Here is a 24,120-nt window from a genome sequence, read left to right as displayed (position 1 = left end):
TCCGCTGCCCTCCAGGTATTCACCTCTGGCAGGAACATCATTCAAACACAATGCAAAACCATCACTGATATTTTGACCTCTCACTTGTAGGACGAGGTGGTGCACAACAGAAGAGAGCAGAGCAGAGCTGACAGGATACAAAGGATACCTGTATCTCCTGAGCCCTCCAGAGAAGTTGACTCTCAGTATCATGGTGCTGGCTGTCACAGAGCCCATGACAGCTAGCATCACTGAAAATATTGTAATGGCAGTTTGTTCCTGCCTTATGCCTCTTCTCAAATCCTAGCTCACCCTCATCCTGAGATCTGGCATGATGAGCAAGCTGCTGATGGTGTGGCCTTGGACTTCATGCTTCCCACCCCACCCTGCTTCCCTCACGTCAACCTTCCACTTCTGATTTTCTGCTTTCAGAGTGCCATCTGCCCAACCACAGCAGCCGCAAGAGGAGGAGAGCGAGCAACAGTGCAACACTTAGGAAGAGATCCCGTCACCTGACTTGATACTTGCAGCCGCCAGCTCAGATACTGGCATTGCATGTACACTGGAAACTAGCATAAAGTCAGGATCCGCATGTGGTGAGTAACAAGGCACAAATGGGCTGCAGCTAGGGTGGGGATAATGATGGTTTGTTTGCCAGCTTCATAGAAGGCGAGGTCACAGGTGAGTTCTACTGCAGGAGGCTTAGATGAGGACTCTGATGGTGCAGCATGCCAGGAGAGCATTGATGGGCATGCACACCAAGGTGCATCGACTGACTTGCCAGACAATCTCCTATCATTGTCAAGGAGCGTAGAGGAGTCCAGCTCCAACTTGACAAAGGACATAGACAGAGCTTGCCCTCTCTGCAGCTTCTGCTGCATCTCCCTGTCATGTTGCAGACCCAGAAACATTGCCACTGCAGCCTCCATTACTTTGTGTCAACAGGTCACCTACTCCCCTGCCATCCCTCTGAGGAGGCAGCAACACTCCTTGGCAAATCCAGGAACTCACCACAACAAGCCCCCAAAACACCTCGGAGTACTTCACAGACTTTGCAATAGCTGAAGTTCTTCAAAATTACCTTACCTGGGTGTCTGTCCCTTTAAGTAGAGCTGGTGCTAGGCTAACCTTTCAGCTCAGTGATTGATTATTGTGTTATAACCAGGTAAGAGGCAACGAGATGGCTCCCTTTTTTTTCAACCCAATCGGGTGGTCGCAATAAAGGTTTGTTTAAAATTCTTTCCCCATGGATACATTTTCCCAATCAAAATATATTTACTTTTTATAAGGAGCCAGTTTAACTAGGCATTCTTGAGTCAAAGAAAGAGTAAATTTATCAGTTACTAAAACCCGAGGAAAAATAATAAAGACACAATACACGCACAAACGTGTCAGAAATAAGAAAGTTAAGAGTCCAAATAAAAGTTTAAAGAAAATACAAAATGGTCCTTGGCTTGTCCATGAGGCATAGCTGGTAGTAAGTTGTGGCTGTTAAGTTAAATGAATCCGGTAGAACGTTGGAGCTGTCCTTGTTGGTTTTGCAGTCCGTTGGAGACACTTGTTGGCTTGTACCTGGAGGGAGAGATGATCTGGTGGTCTCCGCAGGCTTTCCTGTTTCTTTCTGCTTGTTGCCTGCTAAACAACTTGCCTCGAGCAAGAGAGAGAGAGAGATTCCCTGCCTGTCTCTGCAGGGAAGACTGAAGACTGATGTTATTTCTTGCTTCTTTAATCTTCTGCTCTCACTGGTCTTCAGCCAATTTTTAACCCATTTTCTCTGTTGATTCCCGGGAGGGGGGAAATAGACATGTCTTGCATCCACAGTCCATTTTTCTTTCATCTCAGAACTTCTTTTTTACACATTCTGATATATAAATCAACAGGAGACGGTGTTTGGGATATCTGATGATATGTAGGAAAAAGTTCATTGTCTCCACAAATACAGGAGATTAACATAAGAACATAAGAAATAGGAGCAGGAGTAGGCCATATGGCCCCTCAAGCCTGCCCCGCCATTCAATAAGATCATGGCTGATCTGCCCCAGGCCTCAACTCCTCTTTTGTGCCAGCTCCTCATAGCCCTCAACTCTCCTATATTTTAAAAATCTATCTAGCTCCTCTTAATACTTTCCGTGATCCATCCTGCACAACTCTCTGAGAATTCCAGACATTCGCTACCTGCTGAGAGAAGAAATTCCTTCGCATCTCAGTTTTAAATGAGCTTCCCTTTATTCTGTAACTATGTCCCCTAGTTTGAGATTCCCCCGCTGGTGGAAACATCTTCTCAACATTTACTTTGTCAAGTCCCCTCAGAATCTTGTACATTTCAATAAGATCACCCCTCATTCTTTTAAATTATAATCAATAAAGGCCTAACCTGTTTAACCGTTCTTGAAAAGTCAACCCCTTTATCCCAACAATCAGCCTAGTGAATCTCTTTTAAACTGCCTCCAATGCCAGTGTATCCTTTCTTGAATACGGGGACCAAAACTGTACTCAGTGCTCCAGGTGTGGCCTCTGTACAGTTGTAACAAGGCTTCCCCATTTTTAAACTCCAACCCCCTCGCAATACAGGCCAAAATTCCATTTGCCTTCTTAATTACTAGCTGCACCTGCATACTAACCTTTTGTGTTTCATGCACAAGAATACCCAGATCCCTCTGTGCTGCATCTTTTTGGAGTCTCTCTCCATTTAAATAATAGTCTGCCTTTTGATTCTTCCTACCAAAGCCCAGTCGTTTACATTTTTTCATAGCTTTCTTTCAAGCGTCTTTATTTGGGCCTTGATACTTCTTCAAGTGCGAGATTCCGTGTTCTCAGGACAGGTCTGTCAGTATAATCCACATATGAATTTTCCAGAAAGACATCCCTTTACAGGATCAGCCATCTTTTGATCAGTGTCTTTACTTGTATTTCTTTAAAAAACACAGGTCTTCCTTAAAAAGTTCAATATGCCCGTAGGTAGTTGGGGAAGCTGTAGTCTATTTTTTGTGACAATTACAGAGTGAGGCACAAATTCATTCAATGGAGTTGTGTGGACCAAAGTAGGAAGCCCAGTAGCACATCAACCATTTGGGCTGTATGATGTCAGGAGAGCGCCAATTCAGTTGTTTTTTACCCATGCGAGTATCATTCTCGAGAGAGTGCACTGCATGGGCTGCGCTGGAAGCAGCTGGTGGTGCAGCAGCACCTCCAGGAGGGTATAAAGCTTACGCAATCTCCAGCCACACCATGGAAAAGAAATTTGCCATCCTATTTAGATTTATTAGAGAAATTGATACTCATAGACAACACACACGAGGATGTGATGGCTGCAGAAGCTTCACATTATAATTTCTGAGCTAAGTTGCAGGGTGATTTGATGCTGAGATTTCCTTCTTGTGACAATGGTACATAATTATCTCCTCAGTGACTGGTTCTGTATTCAGTGAACATTATTCTTACTTTGCAGAAACTATCCTTAAGTTCATCAACCCACAGACCCAGTTTTAATGAATGAAAGTTTCAAGTCTCAACTAATAACAAAAGTTTTCTTGTTTCCTTACGTGTTTTTTTTAAAATTTGTTCATGGGATGTGGGTGTTGCTGGTTGGCCAGCATTTATTGCCCATCCCTAATTGCCTTTGTTCAGAGGGCATTTAAGAGTCAATCACATTGCTGTGGGTCTGGAGTCACATGTAGGCCAGACCAGGTAAGGAGCATTAATGACCTGATAGGTTTTTAACAACAGTTTCATGGTCACCATCAGACTTTCAATTCCAGATTTTTTATTGAATTTAAACTTCACCATCTGCCATGGTGAGATTTGAACTCGGGTCCCCAGAGCATTACCCTGAGTCTCTAGAATACAGGACCGGTGACAATACCACTATGCCACTGCTTCCCTTAGGTGTACTGAAAAGATATGCATTGTTGTGAAACAGATAGATATATCTACCGGTGGGTCACAATTTTGCAAAGAACAAAAACAACTTTCCTTATGACTCTTCCACTGGCATGAGTGGACCTTAAATATTTGAACTGATTTTTTCTGGACATTTTGTAGAACCCTCTGGTTCTGTTATCATCATTGTGGGTCTGGGCTTAGGCTGTCCTTGGTTAGAATCGATAGAGACTGCTGGAGGCAAGGCTATTAGTAAAATTTACCTTCTATTAAGCATTCTTCTAACTATATACAGGATGAGGTTTCACACAGAGCTATCTCTCAGCATTCCCTGTTGTCATGTGACCTTACATCACTGATGATGTCGACTGTCTAAGCCTTTACACTACAGTGGTCGGCAGATTCTGGACAAGCAAAATTTTGTTACAAAACGGAGTCATTCTTTAATAAGTGTTAGGAAATAGAGAGATTTTAAGTAAGTTATATTTGTATTTGTGGGTGTTAGGAATGGGATTTAGCTTTAATGTTTAAGTTTGATTTGTATTTCTGTATTTGCATGTTAAGAAAAGGAGAAGTTGAGTATTAGTTTCACTTTTAAAAGATGCCTGCATTTTAATTAGGATTTTATGACTCTTGAAGGGGAGTTAATACAAGCAATGTAGAAAAAAACTGTTGTTGCCGCCTAGCAACAAGAGGCCCCACAGAGACAGAAGAGTAGTTTCAGTTCAGTTGAAAGCAGTTTGAGTTCAGTTGGAAGCAGCATAGCAAGTCCCAAATTGAAGTTGAAGCCAGGACTCCAGAGAGGCTGGATATTCGGAAAGGGAATTGCAAAGAGGGAGAGAGCAGATTTTGCAAAAGAACTGAAAAGTCCCAAATCCAGGGGAGTGGAACAGGAAAGGTGCCAAGAGGATAGTTTAGTCAAAGGAAGGACAGAAATCTGGAAAAGGTCTTGTTCTGTGGAAAGTAAGGAGCAGAGGGGAAGGCTTCAGGCTTAAAGAGAAGAAAGCTGCAAGGGGCAGATTTAAAGCAGGAAGCCAGAAGGTCCAAAGAGACAGCTGAAGGTCTGTAACTCTTTACTTTGGGCGTGTGAAGTAGTGGTGTTCTGTTGGCATGGCTGAGTCAGTGAGAGAGAGTACGTGGAAGGAAGCTGGAATGTGGAGAGGAATATCAAACAGAGAGTTAGAAACCCTGGAGGTGGAACCTTATGGAAGGCCTGAGAGAAAATGTTGTTTGGGAGAAGATTCCAGAGTGAGTTCTTGGAAAATGGAGAATGGAAGCTCTTGTGTGAAAGACAGAGTTCAGTGAGATCAGTTGGCGCACAGTGTGATAAGTGTCTGGGGAGAGTTGATGAGAGATCCATAGCATCTGTTTGGGATGGCATCTGTCACTTGGTTTCAGAGTGTCTGACCACAGGTTGCCTATTGGTTTACATGGACTGCGTGCTTACTGTGAACATTAGAGTATAAGATAGCTTTTGTAACTTGTGTTACCTTACAAATCTGTATGTATCTGTAAAGGTGTAGTTGTGGGTGAAGAAATATTGTAATATAGTTCATTTTTCTTGTTTAATAAATGTTTAGTGCTTTTGTTAAAAGTTCATCAGCTGACTCTTGTGACTCTGTTAGTAGCCACTCCACGTATTTAAACAAAAAATAAAGGTTAGGATCTATCAAGCTGGGTTCCATCCTTGGATTTGCATTGTCCAGTACTAATATCAGCTGGGATCATAACATAAGTCTTTCCTGGTTCCTTGGTACCATTCCTAAAAACAGGCATGAGAGAACGAGAACATGCTAAGTATACCTGTTGATATTTGCAATTAGGAAGTGTAAAGTGCGTATGCTAATTCATACAAAGAATGAATGGAAGCAATCTGAAGGATGTTGCTTGTTCAATTTGAAGTTATGCACTGAAGTGGGAGCACTACACATTATGGGTTGAATTTTACCAGCCTGATGCTTGCATGGCAGCCAATCATGCCACTTAAGTGCCCAATTATGGGCCACTTGCTGCCCCGCCGGCATTTTGCCTACATTGAGAGGGCCTACTGCCATATGAGAGGATCGCTGTGTAAACATTGATGACATTCTAGTGGGTTCTCAGGGAGAGGCCCTCCTTAATGGCCGCTTCATGGCCTATGGAGGGGCCCCCTTGGTGGCAATGATCACCCTGTAGCTAAGATACTGCTGCTGGAATATGAACTGCATACACCCCTTCCCCCACCCCGATCACTGAGCCCTGCCTGCCTGGTCCCAGCTTGCTCAGACACACTTATCTTCACTTCAAGGGTGCCTCACGAAGGAGGTGCCCTCTTCCTCATGCTGCAGCCCTGGTGGTGCTGCCAAGGCTGCCAAGCTACCAGCTCTCTGATTGGGCAGGCAACTCTGGGAGGTGGGCCACCGTCCTCAATTGAATGGTGGTCCTGATGGCCTGTTAATTGGCTGCCACCAGAAAAATTCCACACCAGAGTCCTGTTGCCCATCAGCACGGGCTTAACTTCTAACAAAATTCAGTCCTTTGAGTGCTCTGTGTAATCTTAATATCTCAAAATTATCATTCTGCTTGGCTATAATTGATGACAACAGTACCATGTTGGCGGGGGTCCCAAATAATACAAGCTACTGTCTCCACTCAATGAGATAACCCTCAACATCATCGGAGGGGGAGAGAATCACAACTTTGGGCTACACTGAAATTGGTGATTTCCTTTGGGCTCATGGATAGTAGCATAATGTTCGTGGCATGACATGATGCTCTGCTGAATAATCTTACACGGAACACATTCTAGAGTTCTAATTTCATTGCAAAATGCTCATATTAAGTGCTGAGACTGAACTGAAAGGGGCAAGCGAACTGAAACAAACAACTCAAAATAATTACAGAATGATTGGATAAGGATTTTCCTCCAGCACCCTGCTCCATATCAGGTGGCCGAATGGCAGTGAAGCCTACTGTTGCCTCCTTTACCCAACCTTCTCACCCACACCATTTTTGTTGGGATTGCCACTGGCCACCCCTCCACACCTCAAAATGCTGGCAGAGCCAATGGACTTGGCTTCTTGGCCTATTTATTTGCCATATTTCCCTTTATCCACCAGTATTGAGTGAGAAATGACAGTAAACCTGAGGCAGCAGTGGTAGTGACCCCACTGTCTGCAAATAGAGGCCTCTTCTCCTTGCAATTTGGTCCCCTTTGTAGGTCTTGGACTCTGCAGCACCTTCCTTCTTTGGGGCTCTTCTGTCCTTTTAAGATCCCTTGCTGCCTCTTTTGCCCCACTGGAGCACCACTTCACTTTCCTCTTGTATTGTTGGTGACCTCCTTAACCAGAGTGTAGTGTGAAGAGTTATTTGTCCAGCTATTAATTTTAAGTGTAGACAGTGTGTTGGTGTTCATAATGGTCAAATAAACAAAAGAGTGGTGACTGCTATGTAATATTGTTTGCTCTCATAAGGTCATTGTACCTTTTTTTGACACAGGTCTGCAGAAGTCAGAGATGTGGCATTCGGTGCCATTGTCCCTTTCCTCCACACGGACTGTGAAACATTTTTCTGCAGTTTTCTCCAATAGGAACTCAGCAGTCTTCTCCTCCTTTGCTGCATCTTATCTAGGATCTTTTGAATGTCAGTTGATGGAAATTGTTTACTCTTTTCTGCCTCCTTGCAATGTTTTGCTCTTTTCTCTGGGAGTCTCTGCCTGGTCCTGCATAAGAAGGTATGTTTCAGCAGCTAACCAAAAGCATATTGAACTGTTTAAAGAGGCAGATATTTTTTAAAGACAAGGAAAGACACTGACCAAAGACAGCTGCCACAAGTCACCTGAAGTCAGGAATTGTAAGTGGACCACTTCTGAATAGTTACTATATAGATTGCACTACAGACATGCTCTGAAATGGTGCTCATGGAATTTCACATCTGGGGGTCTCAAAGTCCACTTCAAAAAGGAACTATTGAAAGGGATGGACATGTATTTTGCATTTTTATGAGCTTACCTTTCCAGCAGAGACTGAAAGTCTACCAAGACAACAGTTACCTGGAAGGGTGTCATCAAAATGGATAATAATTCCTTCAGAAGCTAATGACTGGGACATTATAAGACTTAGAACAAAAGCCAGATTCAGACACCAGTTAAACAAGCCTTTATGAAATCCATGTGGAAGAAGGTCACATGGCTCAAGTGACCATTTTGAAATCTCTATATATAATTGAGAAGTGAGGTAGCCTGGAGAAGCTGCTAACGGAGAAGTAAGGAATCTCTTTCTCTTAAGTTAAGTAAAGTCCTATCTCTTAACAGTCTAAAAATCCATTACAAGAGATAGTGAATTTCCATTGGAAAGAACATCAGGAAAAAAACTGATTGATTTCTGGAAAAGAGGGTTTACAGATTAAAAGGAAATTTTTTTCCAGCCAGTGCAATTATATGGACTTCAATTCAACTCTGGGATTTTAAAGGAACCAGGAAAAATCCCTGCCACAGCCAAGGACTCAAGCTTTGATCTTCCATTTTCTTACCTTTGAGAAAGAAAACTCACCTAAAGGGTTAAATTATAAAGGAAAGCAAGAACAGAAAAATACGAAGAACAAGCCTGGACACATGAAATGACCTGAGATCAAAGGTTAGGCAAAGAGTAGATAAAAAGGATACATGACACAATAAACACAAACAGATGCTGTCTCATGGAATGAATAGTACATTGTTAGAAGAGATAGGGGATGATCAAGGAACTGTATGGGTAAGCAAAATCAATTAGCTAACATAGATATAATTATAAGAGAATAAAGAAGGGCAAGTTAATAAGATCACTCAAGTTAATAGGATCACTGTGTGAATATGCTGGAGCCATGTAATTGTACTGTATAAATACTGCTTGTTGAACACTGTAACGACGAGCAGATCCGTTGTGATCTGCTCCCAATGGCCATTGTACATTTAAGCGCTTAATAAATTGTACTCTTTCCTGAAGTAACCTGCATTTGCTGTATTTATTCTTTGACAGTAAACTTGGTGCCGTGACTCGGATGACTACGCCACTCTGAAGGGAAGCTAGTTCAAAGGCGAGGCGTCAAAAGGAGACTGCCACAGCTGAAAGCCTTGAAGGGGACTCCTGGAGGAGGGGCAACGTCATCCGATCTTGAAGGTATTGCGGGTTGCTGCAGGAAAAGGGCCCAAAGGGTAACGGTAGCACAATATTGTCTAAAGGTAAAAGTCGACTTAGGTATATAGGTTTCTAGATCTAGGGAAAAAGGTTGAAGTGCACTATGGGCGGATCCAAAGGGGATGTTCCGGTCCCGCCAAAGGGAACGCCGGCTTATTAGATGTTTCAAAATTATGGTAAAAATACTTGCAAATTTTTGAAAAAAATGGAATTGGATAACTAGAGATCCCAAGAAGCCATTCCCAATGGAAGGCACTTGGGATATGGATAAATTAGTACCTTTAAGAAAAGCGCTGGAGGGTGGAGGCGGTAAAGTTAAACAAGACCAGTGAGATGCTTATTATGATTGGTACCAAGAAGTCAGTAAAAGACAGGCAGACTTCAGAGTTAGAGGACTCTAAGACTTGCATAATAAGCTCCTGAGAGAAGTAAAAACTCTAAAGGAAGCTAACAAGGCTATTAGTGCCAGAGTGCCAACAGCACCCTTGTATCCTCTACTCCCATCAGGAACAACTGAGGAAGATAGTTCCTCTAATAAATCAGATCTGATAGATTGATTGTCCTCAATTAAGAAGGGCCTACCAAACAAAAGCCTAAAGACATATTTGAAAACCCCTCACCTGGGTGATGAAACTTTTTCCCAGTAAAAACTAGAGGTCAACGAGCAAAGGCAGAACCAGTAATGCACATGCAAGCTCCTCTTAAAGAGCTGCCTGGTGCAAATGGGAAACTAGTAATGGTCCATGCCCCATGGACCCCAGGGGATTTGAGAAATTTAGCTAAGGATTTTCCCCCTATTAGAGAATAGCCAGAGAAATTTACTGAAGAACTTCTAACAGTAATGCAGTGTTATAATCCCAATTGGTCGGATATGCTGCAATTGTTGAGAGTGATAGTACCCAGCGAGGTACAGAAAAGGCTGCTCAAAGCAGCCCAGTGGCCCGAAGATGATCCAGGTCGCACTGAAGCCCTGGACGACTTTAAGGGACGACTGATTGATGTAGTACGTGTAGTATGCCCCAAAAGGGCTGAATGGTCCAAAATCCAAAATTGTAAGCAGGAAAAGAATGAATCTCCTGAAGATTTTTTAAAGCGAAGGATTAGAATCTTTGAATCTCACTCTGGGATCACCAAGCCCAGAGATATGGCCCCAGAGGCGGTTGCAGCTGCCTTTGTGGGAGGGTTTTTGTCCAAAATCCAAAATCAGCTCAAGAGCATCGGTATAGGGTGGCAAACCAAACCCCTCACAGAGCTGGTAGCTGTTGCCTCACACTGCCAAAGCTGCCTAGAACAAAGGAAAGAATAATTGGAGGAAAGATTGATCGCTCTGCAACTTGGCCAATTGCAGGGAAACAATTTTGGGGAACGAGGAAGGGGCAGAGGGAGAGGAGGGGGGGGCGGTGGTGGGAGTGGGAATGCAGGCAACCCCTGGAAGAGGTGCCTGCTTTAACTGTGGAGAAACAGGACATTGGAAAAACAAATGTCCACACACGGGGCAGAGCGCCCCTTTGAGCACAGAAAAAGCTCAATGCTAGGAGAGCCCGGGAAGTGAAGCAGCACTTAACTGCCCTTGGATACCCCTATTCGACATGGTAAGCTAGTGCAAGACTTACTAACCGCTATCCAACTTCCCTCCAAGGTTGCAGTTATTAAATGTCAGGCACATACAGGAAGCAAAGACAACATCTCCAAGGGTAATGAGTGCGCTGACCTTGCTGCTAAAAGTGCTGCTGCTGCCCCACTTCCCGAGGCATTGTGTCTCCCAAACAGGACAGAAAACAAACTCCCTAGTTTACTATCGGAACTTGTGACTCAACAAGAATCTGTCCCTTACAAGGAACGTATGTCATGGATCCTTAAGGGATGTCACAAAGATTCGGATGATCTTTGGTGATCTACAGATGGCAGACCTCTGGCCCCTAGACAAATGTTACCTTATTTAGCAAAAATTACTCACGGTGTGACACACGCAAACAAAGGGGGGATGATTGAGACCATCCAAAACACATGGTACGCCCCTGGTTTTGCGCAAATGTCAGCTAACCTCTGCCAAAGGTGTGCCATTTGCCAAAAACACAATGCTGGCAGGAGCGAACCTACTCGGTCTGCTGTTAAAATAGGTCCCTGAGGACCTTTTGTAAAGATACAAATTGATTTTATACAGCTACCTATGGCATTAGGATATGAGTATGTGCTAGTTATAATAAATAACTTCTCTAAATGGACTGAAGCTTTCCCTGCATGTAAGGCGGACGCTATGACAGTAGCGAAAATACTGCTTAAGGAAATAACCTGCAGATTTGGCCTACCAGAAAGTATAGATAGTGACAGAGGAACACACTTTACAGGAAAAATTATGCAAGAGAATATGTAAGGCTTTGGGTATTAAACAAAAACTGCATTGCCCCCACCACCCACAAGCATCTGGAATAGTGGAAAGAAACAATGGCACACTAAAGAATAAATTGGCCAAACTTTGTGAGGAAACTGGCTTAAAATGGCCAGAAGTTTTGCCCCTAGCTCTAATGAGTATGCGTTCTATACCACACTCAGAGGTGAAATTGAGCCCACATGAAATAATAATGGGCAGCCCTATGAGGGTAGGATTTAACTCCACCTGGCTAACCAAACCCTTTGATCTACATGAGACAGATGATAAACGGATACGGTATTGTCAAGCATTAACCAAACAATTGAGATCTATTCATGCACAGGTAAAAGAATCACAAAAGAAACCAGGAGACTTCCAGTGCCATACGCTAAAACCAGGCGAGTGGGTCCTTGTGAAGGTTCACAAAAGAAAGGATTCCCTTAAACCCAGATGGGAAGGGCTTTATCAGATCCTACTGACCACCAGAACAGCGGTAAAGTGTGAAGGAAGAACCACTTGGATTCACTGTGAAAGGATCCCGGCACCCGAAGATGTATAAAGGACTGAGCTTGATCCTGGTCTTTGTGGCCCTCTGTGGAGACTCCATAGTCGCCACCACCTGGCCGTGCGCAGGAAATGGAACATACACTATTGAATTAGACTTTAAGGATCAGGTACAGTGCAATCACCCAGATGCCATCCCGTGGTGTCTGACCATGTACCATTGCCACGCAATAATGTTTGAACACACTCAAGAAAATTTGTCAAGCGTTGAACCACAAGGAATTCGCTATTTCTCTTGTGGAAAGGATAGATGTAAGGTAAAATTTGATTGTATAACACTTCTGTACAATTGTATACGAACACGTCAAGAGATAATGAGTGACTCTAGTAATAAACAGGCTGTGTTGCTAATGTCTAAAACTGGTAATGATGGTTCTTGCAGGGATAATAAGATCTATTATAATGATGATACCCACAAACCAGTACTGGTGTACTGTGGGAAAGGAAATTTTAGCGTTAAATGTTTAGAATCAGGAAAATATATAGAAATGAGCGAGGTTCTTTGTCTCTCTTTACAAGTTAAGGCCATTAAGATTAATATAACTATGTCTACTAATAATGCAGGAATGTTGTGTGATGAAGAAAGGCCAGGGAACGAAGGAGTGATAAAAGGGGAAAGAGTCACGTCCACAACTTGCAAAGGACAAGATCCTACCTTGATCCTTAAGTGCGGCGAACAGAAAAATCCCAATAGTAACAATAATAGACAGGAGCGGAAGTTACAATTTAATATACTTTTTGAAGGACCCGAAATAGCTATAGGTATAGGAAAAAGGAGCACCGGTAGGCTAGTAATAGAAAAGCGAGACATTGATAATAATTATAGAGCTACCGCTACAACCAATAATAATCATCTACAAAAGGAACAGGGAAATGATTGCAAATTATATGCCCCTAAAAAACGCAAGCCCCACTTCGGGCTTCGCCCTAACCAATAGCTATCAGTGTGAAAGACAAAGCAGAGGATGTTATACTTGTAACGGGACAGAAATAAATTTAAAGCCAAATCCTTTTGGGCCATGTCAAACAACTGGCACGAATAAGAGGATCGATTGCAGTATAAATAATCAGATTTGGGGACAGGTGGGAGGAGGATATGTCTTGAGCTGTACAGACCGGATAATAAGATGGGCTTTTAGGTCTGGCCTTACGACCCCATTACCACTCTCAACCAGCACAACGATACCCAAAACAGCTGGTACCCCAACTCCACCTCAAGATATTACTAAAACAATAGTCGCCCAGGCACCCCCAGAATGCCTCAAGAATGGGCCAGAAGTAATACCACTAAACACAGGGCTAGTAATAATCCCAGAAAAGGAAGGAGTGATTATTGCGCCAGGATACACCCATGTGAAAGTAACAGTAAATCTGACGAGACTAAATATGCCAGAATGGTGCCCTAATGGGCTGAGAAACCAGCATACCAAACTGTTAAGAGAGTAAGTTAGCCAAATAGGGTTGAAACTAGGTGTTGAAAAGGAGCAATTGGTGAGCGCTACCACTGTAAACCCTACTCAGAAACAACGCAAAAGGAGGGTACGGGAAAAAAAGACGAGAAAGGAGAGGGATCTTGGAAATTGCAGGAATAGGTTACGCGGCAGGAACTGCCACAATAAATAACTTAGCTATAGGAACTCTACAAACAGAAATTGACAAACTAAAGGCCCACGTGAAGCAGATAGCCCAGGAAGGGTATAATGATCAGGAAGACACAGCCCAGACTAGTGAACAGCTGACTGTCCTTATCCAGGAAGGTTTGAAACGCCTGAAACCAGTAACTAACACGATAAATGCCCTGATTGACAGAGAAGAGGGTGAAAAAAAGAATGAAACAAGGGATGCTGTATGCACCTTATATGGGTCTTGGGTTCTGGCCCAAGTAGATAAAAACTTGTTGCAGCTTAAAAATCACCAGGTGCCAGATTGGATAGGGGAAGAGACTTTACGAAAATGGGTGCTAGGGTCATCCCTAGCAAATGTTGATGCTTGAGACATCTCTCTAGCCACCCGCATCCCCCACCTTAAGAGCAGCAACAAAAAGAAAAGGAGGAAACAATAATCCTGGGTTTGGTTTGACACATACCTAAAACCAAAGATGATACGTTGAGATTCCGACTATATCGGGTCGAAAACGTGGGCTGGGTAAAGGAAAGGCTGTGTTGACAGCCCCAGAAGCCCCAAAGTGGGCAGTGATAATGAATAACTCAATGAAAGGATTGCAACGGGAACAATGTCATCAGACGGACGATATCTGGTTGTGTCCAGACTACGCCACCATAAATGAAGGGACATGCGGTTTAAACCATTGGAATAATTATTTGATATAAGTCAACCCAACTAAACATAATGGCTCATATTTCAGAAAAACACACAACGCAACCCACTATTATGTTGTAACCACTAACCTAACTTACACTATACGGGACAAGGTCTGCACCTTGCCAGACTATAATGTAATAATTAAAAACCCTAAAGAGCAGGTAGTCTTCGGAACTGACACCCTGGAACCTATACCAAAGGACACTATTCTACAAATTAATGCAACAATACAGCGCACGGACAATGATGCCACAATACGTGAGTTTGCATCTCCTGTTTTGCCTACACTCCCTTTGATCGGAGCTGATTGGGAGCAACTGATAAAAGAAACACGCAACATAATTCACAAATGGAAAACCATCGAACAGAAGATTCAGACTGATCAAGACATGGCTAATGAACTATTAAAGGAGAACTCTGTTGTGTCACAAATTTGGAATTGGGGTATGAATGTAAATGTACACCCATGGCTGAGATTTCTCTCCCATGTCCTGGTTATTATCCAGGCCTTGATAATTGTAATCCTGATTATTTTAGCCTGCCAGCTTAGAAGGAGGATCAACAAGTGGGAAAAGGACAAGTATAGAAGGGAAATGGCACTACTGGGAAGGGACTAAGGGGATTGTGCTACAAAGCACAAAAGGGGGGACTGAGAAAGAAAAATCACCAAAAGGGTTAAATTATAAAGGAAAGCAAGAACAGAAAAATAAGAACAAGCCAGGACACGTGAAATGACCTGAGATCAAAGGTTAGGCAAAGAGTAGATAAAAAGGATACGTGACGCAATAAACACAAACAGATGTTGTCTCATGGAATGAATAGTACGTTGTTAGAAGAGATAAGGGATGATCAAGGAACTGTATGGGTAAGCAAAATCAATTAGCTAACATAGATATAATTATGAGAATAAAGAAGGGCAAGTTAATAAGATCACTCAAGTTAATAGGGTCACTCAAGTTAATAGGATCACTGTGTGAATATGCTGGAGCCACGTAATTGTACTGTATAAATACTGCTTGTTGAACACTAACGACGAGCAGATCCGTTGTGATCTGCTCCCAATGGCCATTGTACGGTTCAGCGCTTAACAAATTGTACTCTTTCCTGAAGTAACCTGCATTTGCTGTATTTATTCTTTGACACCTTTCAGCATTGATTTTTAATTTGGTCAAGAATGTGACTAACCCCAGAATAACTTGTAATTTTTTACATGCTTGTGTGTGTGAATAATGGTTGCAAAAAGTGCGAGGAGCATGGGTTTACCTTTTTAAAAATTTTGCTATCGTGTAATGGGTGAGTTTTTAACTCAATAAAAACTAATCCCTTTTGTTAAAAAATATCAAGAAAGCTCAGGAGGTTCACTAGCTTGCAATCAATACATAAACAGTTAAGCACTGGCCTTGAGAAAATTCCTTCAATGTCCTAAATTCACAAACAAATCTGTTACGATCATTCGTTCATTCATTCATGGGATGTGGGTGTTGCTGGCTAGGCCAGCATTTATTGCCCATCCCTAATTGCCCTTGAGAAGGTGGAGGTGAGCCGCCTTCTTGAACCGCTGCAGTTCGCCTGCTGTAGGTACATCCACAGTGCTGTTAGGGAGGGAGTTTCAGGATTTTGACCCAGCGATAGTGAAGGAACAGCGATATATTTCCAAGTCAGGATGGTGCATGGCTTGGAGCGGAACTCCAGGTGGTGGTGTTCCCATGTGTCTGCTGCCCTTGTCCTTCTAGGTGGTAGCAGTCATGGGTTTGGAAGGTGCTGTCAAATGAGGCTTGGTGAGTTCCTGCAGTGCATCTTGTAGATGGTACACACTGCTGCCACTGTATGTTGGTGATGGAGAGGGTGAATGTTGAGGATGGGGTGCGAATCAAGTGGGCTGCTTTGTCCTGGCTGGCGTCGAGCTTCTTGAGTGTTATTGGAGCTGCACTCATCCAGGCAAGTGGAGAGTATTCCACCACACTCCTGACTTGTGCCTTGTAGATGGTGGACAGGCTTTGGGGAGTCATAAGCTGAGTTACTTACTGCAGGATTCCTAGCCTCTGACCTGCTCTTGTAGCCATAGTATTTATATGGTTAGTCCAGTTCAGTTTCTAGTCAATGGTAACCCCCTAGGATCTTGATAGTGGGGGATTCAGCGATGGTAATGCCATTGAATGTCAAGGGGCAATGGTTAGATTGTCTCTTGTTGGAGATGGTCATTGCCTGGCACTTGTGTGGCACAAATGTTGGAGTGGTAAATTACGGGAGTCAATTTTTACCCCTCCTCACGTGGTCGTAACATTATCTGTTGCTCCCCTAGCCTGTTGCTGCCATCGTGAGCTATTCTTGACTATTTAAAGACTGGACTCTGAAATTCCAAGCTCCATCAGTGCACTTCCAATGAATATGTAAATTAGTTGACGTTTCCATAATATCAGCAAAAATAAGTCTCTAATTAATCAGGAATGTACAGCAATTATAACTTAAAGCCTTAAAGTGACACAATATTCTTTCAAGGGTTTGTAAGTTAATTATATAGCCCCTGAATTTCCATGGGTGGTCATCTTGTGGTTGCATTGAAATCTCCCACACTTCCTTAAGGGTTCAGCTAGGGCCCTAAACTTCCAGCAGCAGCTCCAGCTATTCTCAGAGTTGCCATCTCTTGTCTCTGAATGCTTCAAGCCTATGTTCTGGTTACTCTTCTAATACTTCCAAGCTAACTCAGCTGATTACCTTTTTAGCAAGACTCTGTGGAAGCTACTGTAGATTTTTCCATTAGTTTCAAACTAGACAATGATCCAGCTTCTGTTCCCGAATAAATATAAACTGAAATTAAGCCTCAGCTGCATTCCACATGGTGAATGATGAAGTTGTTTTTTTAATCTGCTTACAGTGCAGGTCTATCTAACAGTCATTTACTTTGGCTATCATCTTTCAGTGAGCTGTAAACCACACAAGGCCTCAACTGCAACTAACTCTCTCAGCACAACACTCATAAGTTGAAACCAGAGAACCTTCCTAAACTCCACCCATCTCCATGACAACGTAGCCTGCTCTGGGATGTCCTCAAACTGACCTTTAGATTAAGTACCCTACATTTAAAATTTTTCTTTGACCTAATGAAAGAAATGGGTTTTACAACCTTTCAGGGTTCACTAAATGCTTTTAAACCAATTTAGCTCTATCTCCCAAAACAAAAACATCTTCCTAGACTGCCCTAACTGCAAGGATTGCAGACGTCACATCTCCAGCTTCCCAGCTAAGTAAGCTAACCTGCTCTTTTATGACCCCAGCTCTTCTATTCTGACTTTATTAAATAAACGTGGATCACCTTTGAACTGCTATTTCTTTAGGTGTTCTAGCAATCTCTAAAGCCCAGCATTTTAATTACCTAACCTTTACAACCTTAATCTTCCCAGAACTAAAAAACTCCAAAATATTAACATGAACCATGAACTAGATATTTGTAACAGTATAATGCTTCTGTCCTTATGAAACAATGCATCTTCGAAAATATAATGTGCAGTGTTACTAATATTTCAATTAAAGTTACATCTTTAATCTACATGCTTTTAATGTGTTTTGTTCTGACTGGAGAGGGCTCTCAATCCAATTGTGCAAAGACATGCAAGTTCTGAAGCATTCTCAAGATATAGATTTGGGAGTTTATAAAAGGAAACAAATGGAGTTTCTAGCACACTTTGTAGCAAATAATATTTTAGATTGATGACAAAGATGGAAACAAGTAATTAGCCTTAGGCCATTACCCTTGATATTCATTATTCATCTAATTGTGCATAGAAAATAGCCAATTCCCTCTCCATAAGCTGAATGATAGCAGCTGGAGCAAAGACAGTATAATACCAAGACAACCAGGGTAGTCTCTTTCAATTAATCAGTTTACAGTTTTCATAGATTAGATGAAACTGAATTTAGCCATACAAGATAAATAGTGACTATTGATAATGTTTTTTTCCCTTCAAATAGAACTGGTGTACTGTGTAAGATTTATCTCCACAGCCGCCTTTTTTTAAATAACAGTCAATCTCCTGTACCATTCAAAGTCAAAACCAAGGTCCTGATATTTTAAAAAATGCTGCTTGGCAGAAGCAGGGCTTGTGAGCTTGTGAGTGCTTAAAATCCTGAAAATTGACTTAAACCCACTGATTGCCATTTTAACCGCAGATTCAGAAAGTAGCTATAATTAGCCTACCCTGAACAAAAAAGAATCCAGAGTCTTAGCAGTTCCATTCAGAATCTTTTGACTCACCCTGAAATACATAATGTGTACAGTTTCTTTATTGTAACATGGAAGCATACAGGCCAATAGGGAGCTTGAGTTATCAGAAAACCAACAGTATTTACACAATTCCAAAGGCATGCAAATGGTAAAGAAAATATTGCATTTATATAGTGCCTTTCCTATCCTCAGTGTATCCCAAAGTGCTTCACAGGCAATGAATGAATTATTGTTATCAAGTAAATAAACATGTCAGCCAATGTGTGCACAGCAAGCGCCCATAAACAAGAATTAAATAAACAATCTGATTAATATGAAGTTTCTGCCCAATTATCTTTGAGGATGCGGTAAAATCCACTAAAATTTTCACCTTCCTCAAGAGATTAACTAAATCAGAAAGGTTGGTTCTAACTGAGATGTATTGGAAGGAATAAGCTTAATAGCCTTCTTGTTCCATACGTTCTTACTTTGCTTCAATGAATTGTTGCATTTCTTTGGAAAGCTTTAACAATGTGTATACATATAGTTGCAATAATTGTAATAATAATTCAATGTTATGACTTGGCAGGTGATGTGTGCCAGGCGGAACCAAATCCATGAGGAAAACTTGGTTCCGCAGTCACAACGGTTTTGCAATTTATATGTATTATGTGAAGACTGAGCACTGAAATCAGAAATAATGAGCCCACTAAGACCTTTAGCATTTTTAAGTTTTAAATTAAAATATTTATTAATAAAAGAGATGTCAAACACATACATAAGATTCCAGTTACTTACTACTATAATAAATACTAAGATTCCTACCTAACCTGACTCCCAAATATACCCCCTTGAAAGGTAACAGTCCAAAATAGATTTAAAGTTAGAAAGACAGGCCAGCACAGTTATCACCTTTAAGGGCTGGATGCAGCAGACTCATGCAAACATGGCTAGAGGCTTTTCTGAGACTGTTTCGCAAGCTTCTGCTAGATGTCACAGTGCTTCTCCCTTATATGCATTTTCTCTCTTTTTTATCTGTAAATTCCATTGTCTCATATGTCTTTGAAAATGTTTTTTCCCATCATATAAGATTTTTCACCGTGCTAATATTGTCACTAATCTTTAGGAAAAATAAACACACTGCTTGGCCTAGCTTATCTGGCTGGTGTAAATATCCTACTATTTCTTTGAAATTCAAACTGCCCAATTTATCTAAAAATGCAAATTCTCCTCGCATCTTACATTCTAAGGCTTCAGCCATGTTTACATATTTAACATTTCAAACCCCTCTTTACCTAACTTCTTTTGATACTTCCAAATCTCCAGATCAGCTGTCTTCAATTTAATTAAAACTCACACATACACACAAACTATCCAAATCCCACTACTAGTCTATTTTTATAATAAATCACAATAATATTATGAAAATGATTATATTTTCATAACAAGAATGTAAAATTTGTTAAATACAGTAAGTAGTTTATGCTGAAAACAAACTCTGTATACCCACATCAATTTTAGTGATTTTGTTATTTTTCTATGGAAGGTATGTTGGATATATTTGTAAATTCAATTATATTTGTTGCTACTTACATTTTTGTGAAAACAACCCAATTGTTTACCAAAAACAAGCCTTCTAAGCATAAAAAGTTTCTCTCCATTGTGTTTGCATTGATCATTCTATGATACTTGTCTTGGAGTTTCATTAAATCTATTCATTTCTGACATATAAAATTATTTTGCATTAAATTAAAAATAAATAAATAGGCTTCTTGGCAGAGTCACACAGCTGAGCAACATTGCCACAGTATAATTACTATGTGACTACAACAAACATATTCCCAGCAGCCATATGGCTTTCCTTTCAAAAGTGACATATTATTGGCACCAGCTCAACATATGAAAGAATTTCTTTCTCTTCCACCTAGTGGCAGTATGCCATATTGTCCTAATAAATAAAACCCCATGCACTTGTGTAATCAAACTGGAGCAAGCAAATACTATTCGTTATTGCATTGTAAAATATGTCACAGTGAAAAACTGATATATAATTACAATTACTACAACCATATCATGTTGAAAGTTTATTAAAACTTATCTATCGAGTACATCTTGAAAATACTTACACATTTTGTTTGTTTTCTATTTTCTCTTGCTAATTTTTACCCCCACTCTTTCTTTTTGAATATTGTTGACTCTTTGTTAAGATCCAGTCAAATTGTCAAAGCAGCCAGTATGCATTTGAGTCTTGACTGGGAGCAACACTAGGATATTTAACTGAAGGCAGCATCCTCCTAGACAAGGCAGATGTAAATGAATAATGAACAGGCATAGGAATTATAGCCAACTTTCCCTGTAGTGAACTAGTCTTAATCCATTTACATAACAGTGACTTGGCGGTTGAAGCCTGACTAGGTTTAGTTGAAATGTTTATAAATAGCATGCAAAATAATGGTTGTGTTGTTGTTATGTACAATATAATATTACACATAATATGTAATTATATGTCAGTTTTTCACTGTGACATATTTTACAATGCAATAATGAATAGTATTTGCTTGCTCCAGTTTGATTACACAACAAGTGCATGGGGTTTTATTTATTAGGACAATATGGCATACTGCCACTAGGTGGAAGAGAAAAATTCTTTCATGTGTTGAGCTGGTGCCAATAATATATGTCACTTTTGAAAGGAAAGCCATATGGCTGCTGGGAATATGTTTGTTGTAGTCACATAGCAATTATACTGTGGCAATGTTGCTCAGCTGTATGACTCTACCATGAAGCCTATTTATTTCTTTTTAATTTAATGCAGAATAATTTTATATGTCAGAAATGTCTAGATTTAATGAAATTCCAAGACAGGTATCATAGAATGATCAATGCAAATACAATGGAGAGAATTTTTTTATGTTTAGAAGACTTGTTTTTGGCAAACAATTGGGTTGTTTTCACAAAAATGTAGGTAGCAACAAATACAATTCAATTTAAATTACAAATATGTCCAAGGCTCAAAGTAGGAAACAAAAAGCCATAGAATGATGTTGATGTGATTTTATATATGTTTTTAATGAGCTGCAGCAGGACCAAACATGTCTTTGTCAGAATAATTAAAAAAGGTGACTCTATACAACTTTTCAAGTGTTTCACATGTTGAAGAGAGCTGATACAATCCAAAAATCAATTCAGGGAATCAAGAGATATAGGAATAGTGTAGGAAGGTATCGCTAAGGTAGAAGATCAGCCAGGATCTTATCAATGTTCCAGGTGCAAATCCCACTCCAGGGGCAGAATTTTGCCCTTGGCAGGTCAGTTGGGAAGGCGACTGCCGCCCATGATTGGGAATGGACCGCAATTTCACACTGGCTGGCTGATTAAGGCCCGCCCAGCGTGAAAGGCAGTTGGGGAAGCTCCGAGAAGGGGCAGGCGGGGGTGGCTGCAAGATGTCCACCGGGTCCAATGGCGACCCAGCGGCCGGTTCAAAAATGGCCCAGGCAGTCCCGTGGAAGGCTGCCACGGAAGGACACTGAACTTTTGATGGATTCCAGTGCGGTTGGGCAGGGCAGGTGGGAGGGCAGGTCGGCCCTGTGTTTCTCCGATGAGTGCCTTGCAGCCGTCCTGGAGGAGGTGTCAGGCAGGAGGGAAACCCTTGTCCCCAGAGACGGGAGGAGGAGGCCTCCACACCTCACCAGGAAGGCCTGGGATGAGGTGGCATCCAGGGTGAGGCACACACGGGTGCAGTGCCAGAAGCGCTTCAATGATGTGCTGCGATTGGGTAGGGTGAGTATCGTGTTGGCATGGGTCAGTGTACAGAACAGTTAAAGGCTGGCCATCCCGCCGTGGACCTCAGGGGTGTTAGAGTGTGAGTGGCAACCGTCTCCCTCGCACGCCCGCCGAGTGAAATATTTTGAGAGTGCACATTGACGTTGGCACGCTCGGCTGACATCAACGCGCGTTATTTCACGTTCGAGCAGGTTGGGCACACGCCTGCCCGCCGAGCGAAGAACTCTACCCCAAGGCTTGAGCACAAAAATCAAGGCCAGAATTTTGACCTTGATGGGCGGGCGGGCCCCACTGGCTCGGCGGTGGGCGGGCAGCTGAACTCCGCTGCCGAAACGGGGCCGGCCGCCATTTTGAGTGAGCGGGCCAATTAAGGCCTGCCAGCGAGCCACCCGACGGGAAGCGCTATGTGCTTCCTGTGCGGGGGGTGGAGGGATTCCCCATCTGTCAAAGTGCGTTCTTTCGCACATGCGCACGAAAGAGCGCACTGCTCCCTGAGACTAAGTGCTGTCTCAGGGAGAGCGCTGAATGTTTAAAAAACTTTAAAAATAGAGAAAGAAAAACATGATTAATAAATATGAGTGAAACTGTAATAAACTTTTAAAAAACTGAGATGAAACCTCATCCCGCCAGTGGATGAGGTTTCATGTTTTTTCAGAAGTCCGCTGGGGCTCCTGGCCTGCCCGCCAGCCTTAAGGTTGGACAGGCAGGTCTTTCAATGAGCTTAATGATCCTGTCAATGGCCTCAATTGGCCATTCCATATTGCTGTCTGTGGGAGTTTGCTAAGTGCAAATTGGCTGCTGCGTTCCCTATATTACAACAGTGACTACACTTCGAAAAATACTTATTTGGCTGCAAAGCTCTTTGAGATGTCCAATAGAAATTATAGCTTTTAAGAAATCTTTGTTTGGTTAATTAATACTTTTGAAACTGGTCTACATAGCTTACTTTCTCACCATGACTGGCCAAGTAACTTGAAGTAGAATTTCATATTGTACTTTAAGATTGTCCAAAGAACATAAGAATGTTATCAATAGGAGCAGCTGCAGATCATTCGGCTTCTCAAGCATGCTCCAGCATCCCATAAGGAAGAAAGAAAGTCTTGCACTTTCATGACATTTTCATGATGCTTTTCAAGACCACCAGATGTCTCAAAGTCTCAAAGCCATTAAGTACTTTTTGAAGTGTGGTCATTGTTATAATGTAGGAAACACAGCAACAAATATGCACACAGCAAATTCCCACAAACAGTAATGTGTTAATGACCAGATAATCTGCATTTTGTAATGCTGTTTGAGGAATAAATAGTGGCCTGGACACAGGGATAACTTCCCTGCTCTTCTTGGAAATAGTGTCATGGAATCTTTTTCACCCAGCTGAACAGCCAGAATGGGCCACAGTTTAATGTCTTATCTGAAAGACATCACCTCCGACTGAAACAGTCCCTCAGTTCTGCACTGGAGTGTCAGACTTGATTTTTGTGCTCATGCCCTGGAGTAGGATTTGAACCTGGAAAATTGATAAGATCATGGCTGATAGCCATATGCAACGAGGGGCTGGGAATTGTGTAGACCCCCTTGGGCTGTATGACTCACATTGAATGTCTACAGTAAATATTACATGAATCACAATTGTACTGAAGCACCTCAGAGTGCAACAGGATCTATGTAGAAAATTTGAATATCATTGCACTTTCTGTAATGACCATTTTGAAATGTTTTGCAAATATTCTTTTAGATATTTTATGAATAAAGTATATTTTTGCAAAAAATAATCATGACTGATCTTCTTTCTCGGGTACAGTGTCCTGCACTATCCTTCTATCCCTTGATTCCCTTAGTATCCAAAGATCTGTCACACCCTGACTTGA

At 41.7% G+C, this 24,120-nt stretch overlaps 2 protein-coding genes across 3 annotated transcripts in view; one reads left to right on the top strand and one right to left on the bottom strand.

The window, feature by feature from the left end:
- mettl22 (methyltransferase 22, Kin17 lysine) overlaps nucleotides 1-24,120 on the bottom strand; it is a 188,672-nt gene that overhangs the window by 71,062 nt on the left and 93,490 nt on the right. The window contains exons 2-3 of one of the 2 annotated variants that reach the window (XM_078558700.1): nucleotides 18,464-18,521; nucleotides 7,321-7,558 (exon numbers count right to left, since the gene is read on the bottom strand). The exons of the other annotated variant lie outside the window; for it this stretch is intronic. The gene's annotated coding sequence lies outside the window, so the exon portion shown is untranslated. The remainder of the gene's footprint in view (nucleotides 1-7,320; nucleotides 7,559-18,463; nucleotides 18,522-24,120) is intronic. 2 annotated transcript variants of the gene reach the window in all.
- Nucleotides 13,562-24,120, top strand: part of tmem114 (transmembrane protein 114) — a 135,175-nt gene continuing 124,616 nt past the window's right edge. Inside the window, exon 1 of the mRNA XM_078558702.1 lies at nucleotides 13,562-15,133. The gene's annotated coding sequence lies outside the window, so the exon portion shown is untranslated. The remainder of the gene's footprint in view (nucleotides 15,134-24,120) is intronic.

Source organism: Cetorhinus maximus, chromosome 15 (genome assembly GCF_964194155.1).
Source record: "Cetorhinus maximus chromosome 15, sCetMax3.hap1.1, whole genome shotgun sequence".
Classification (NCBI taxonomy): Eukaryota; Metazoa; Chordata; class Chondrichthyes; order Lamniformes; family Cetorhinidae; genus Cetorhinus; species Cetorhinus maximus.
The sequence above is the reverse complement of the archived record's forward strand: the minus strand, read 5'-3'. Positions and strand labels throughout refer to the sequence as shown.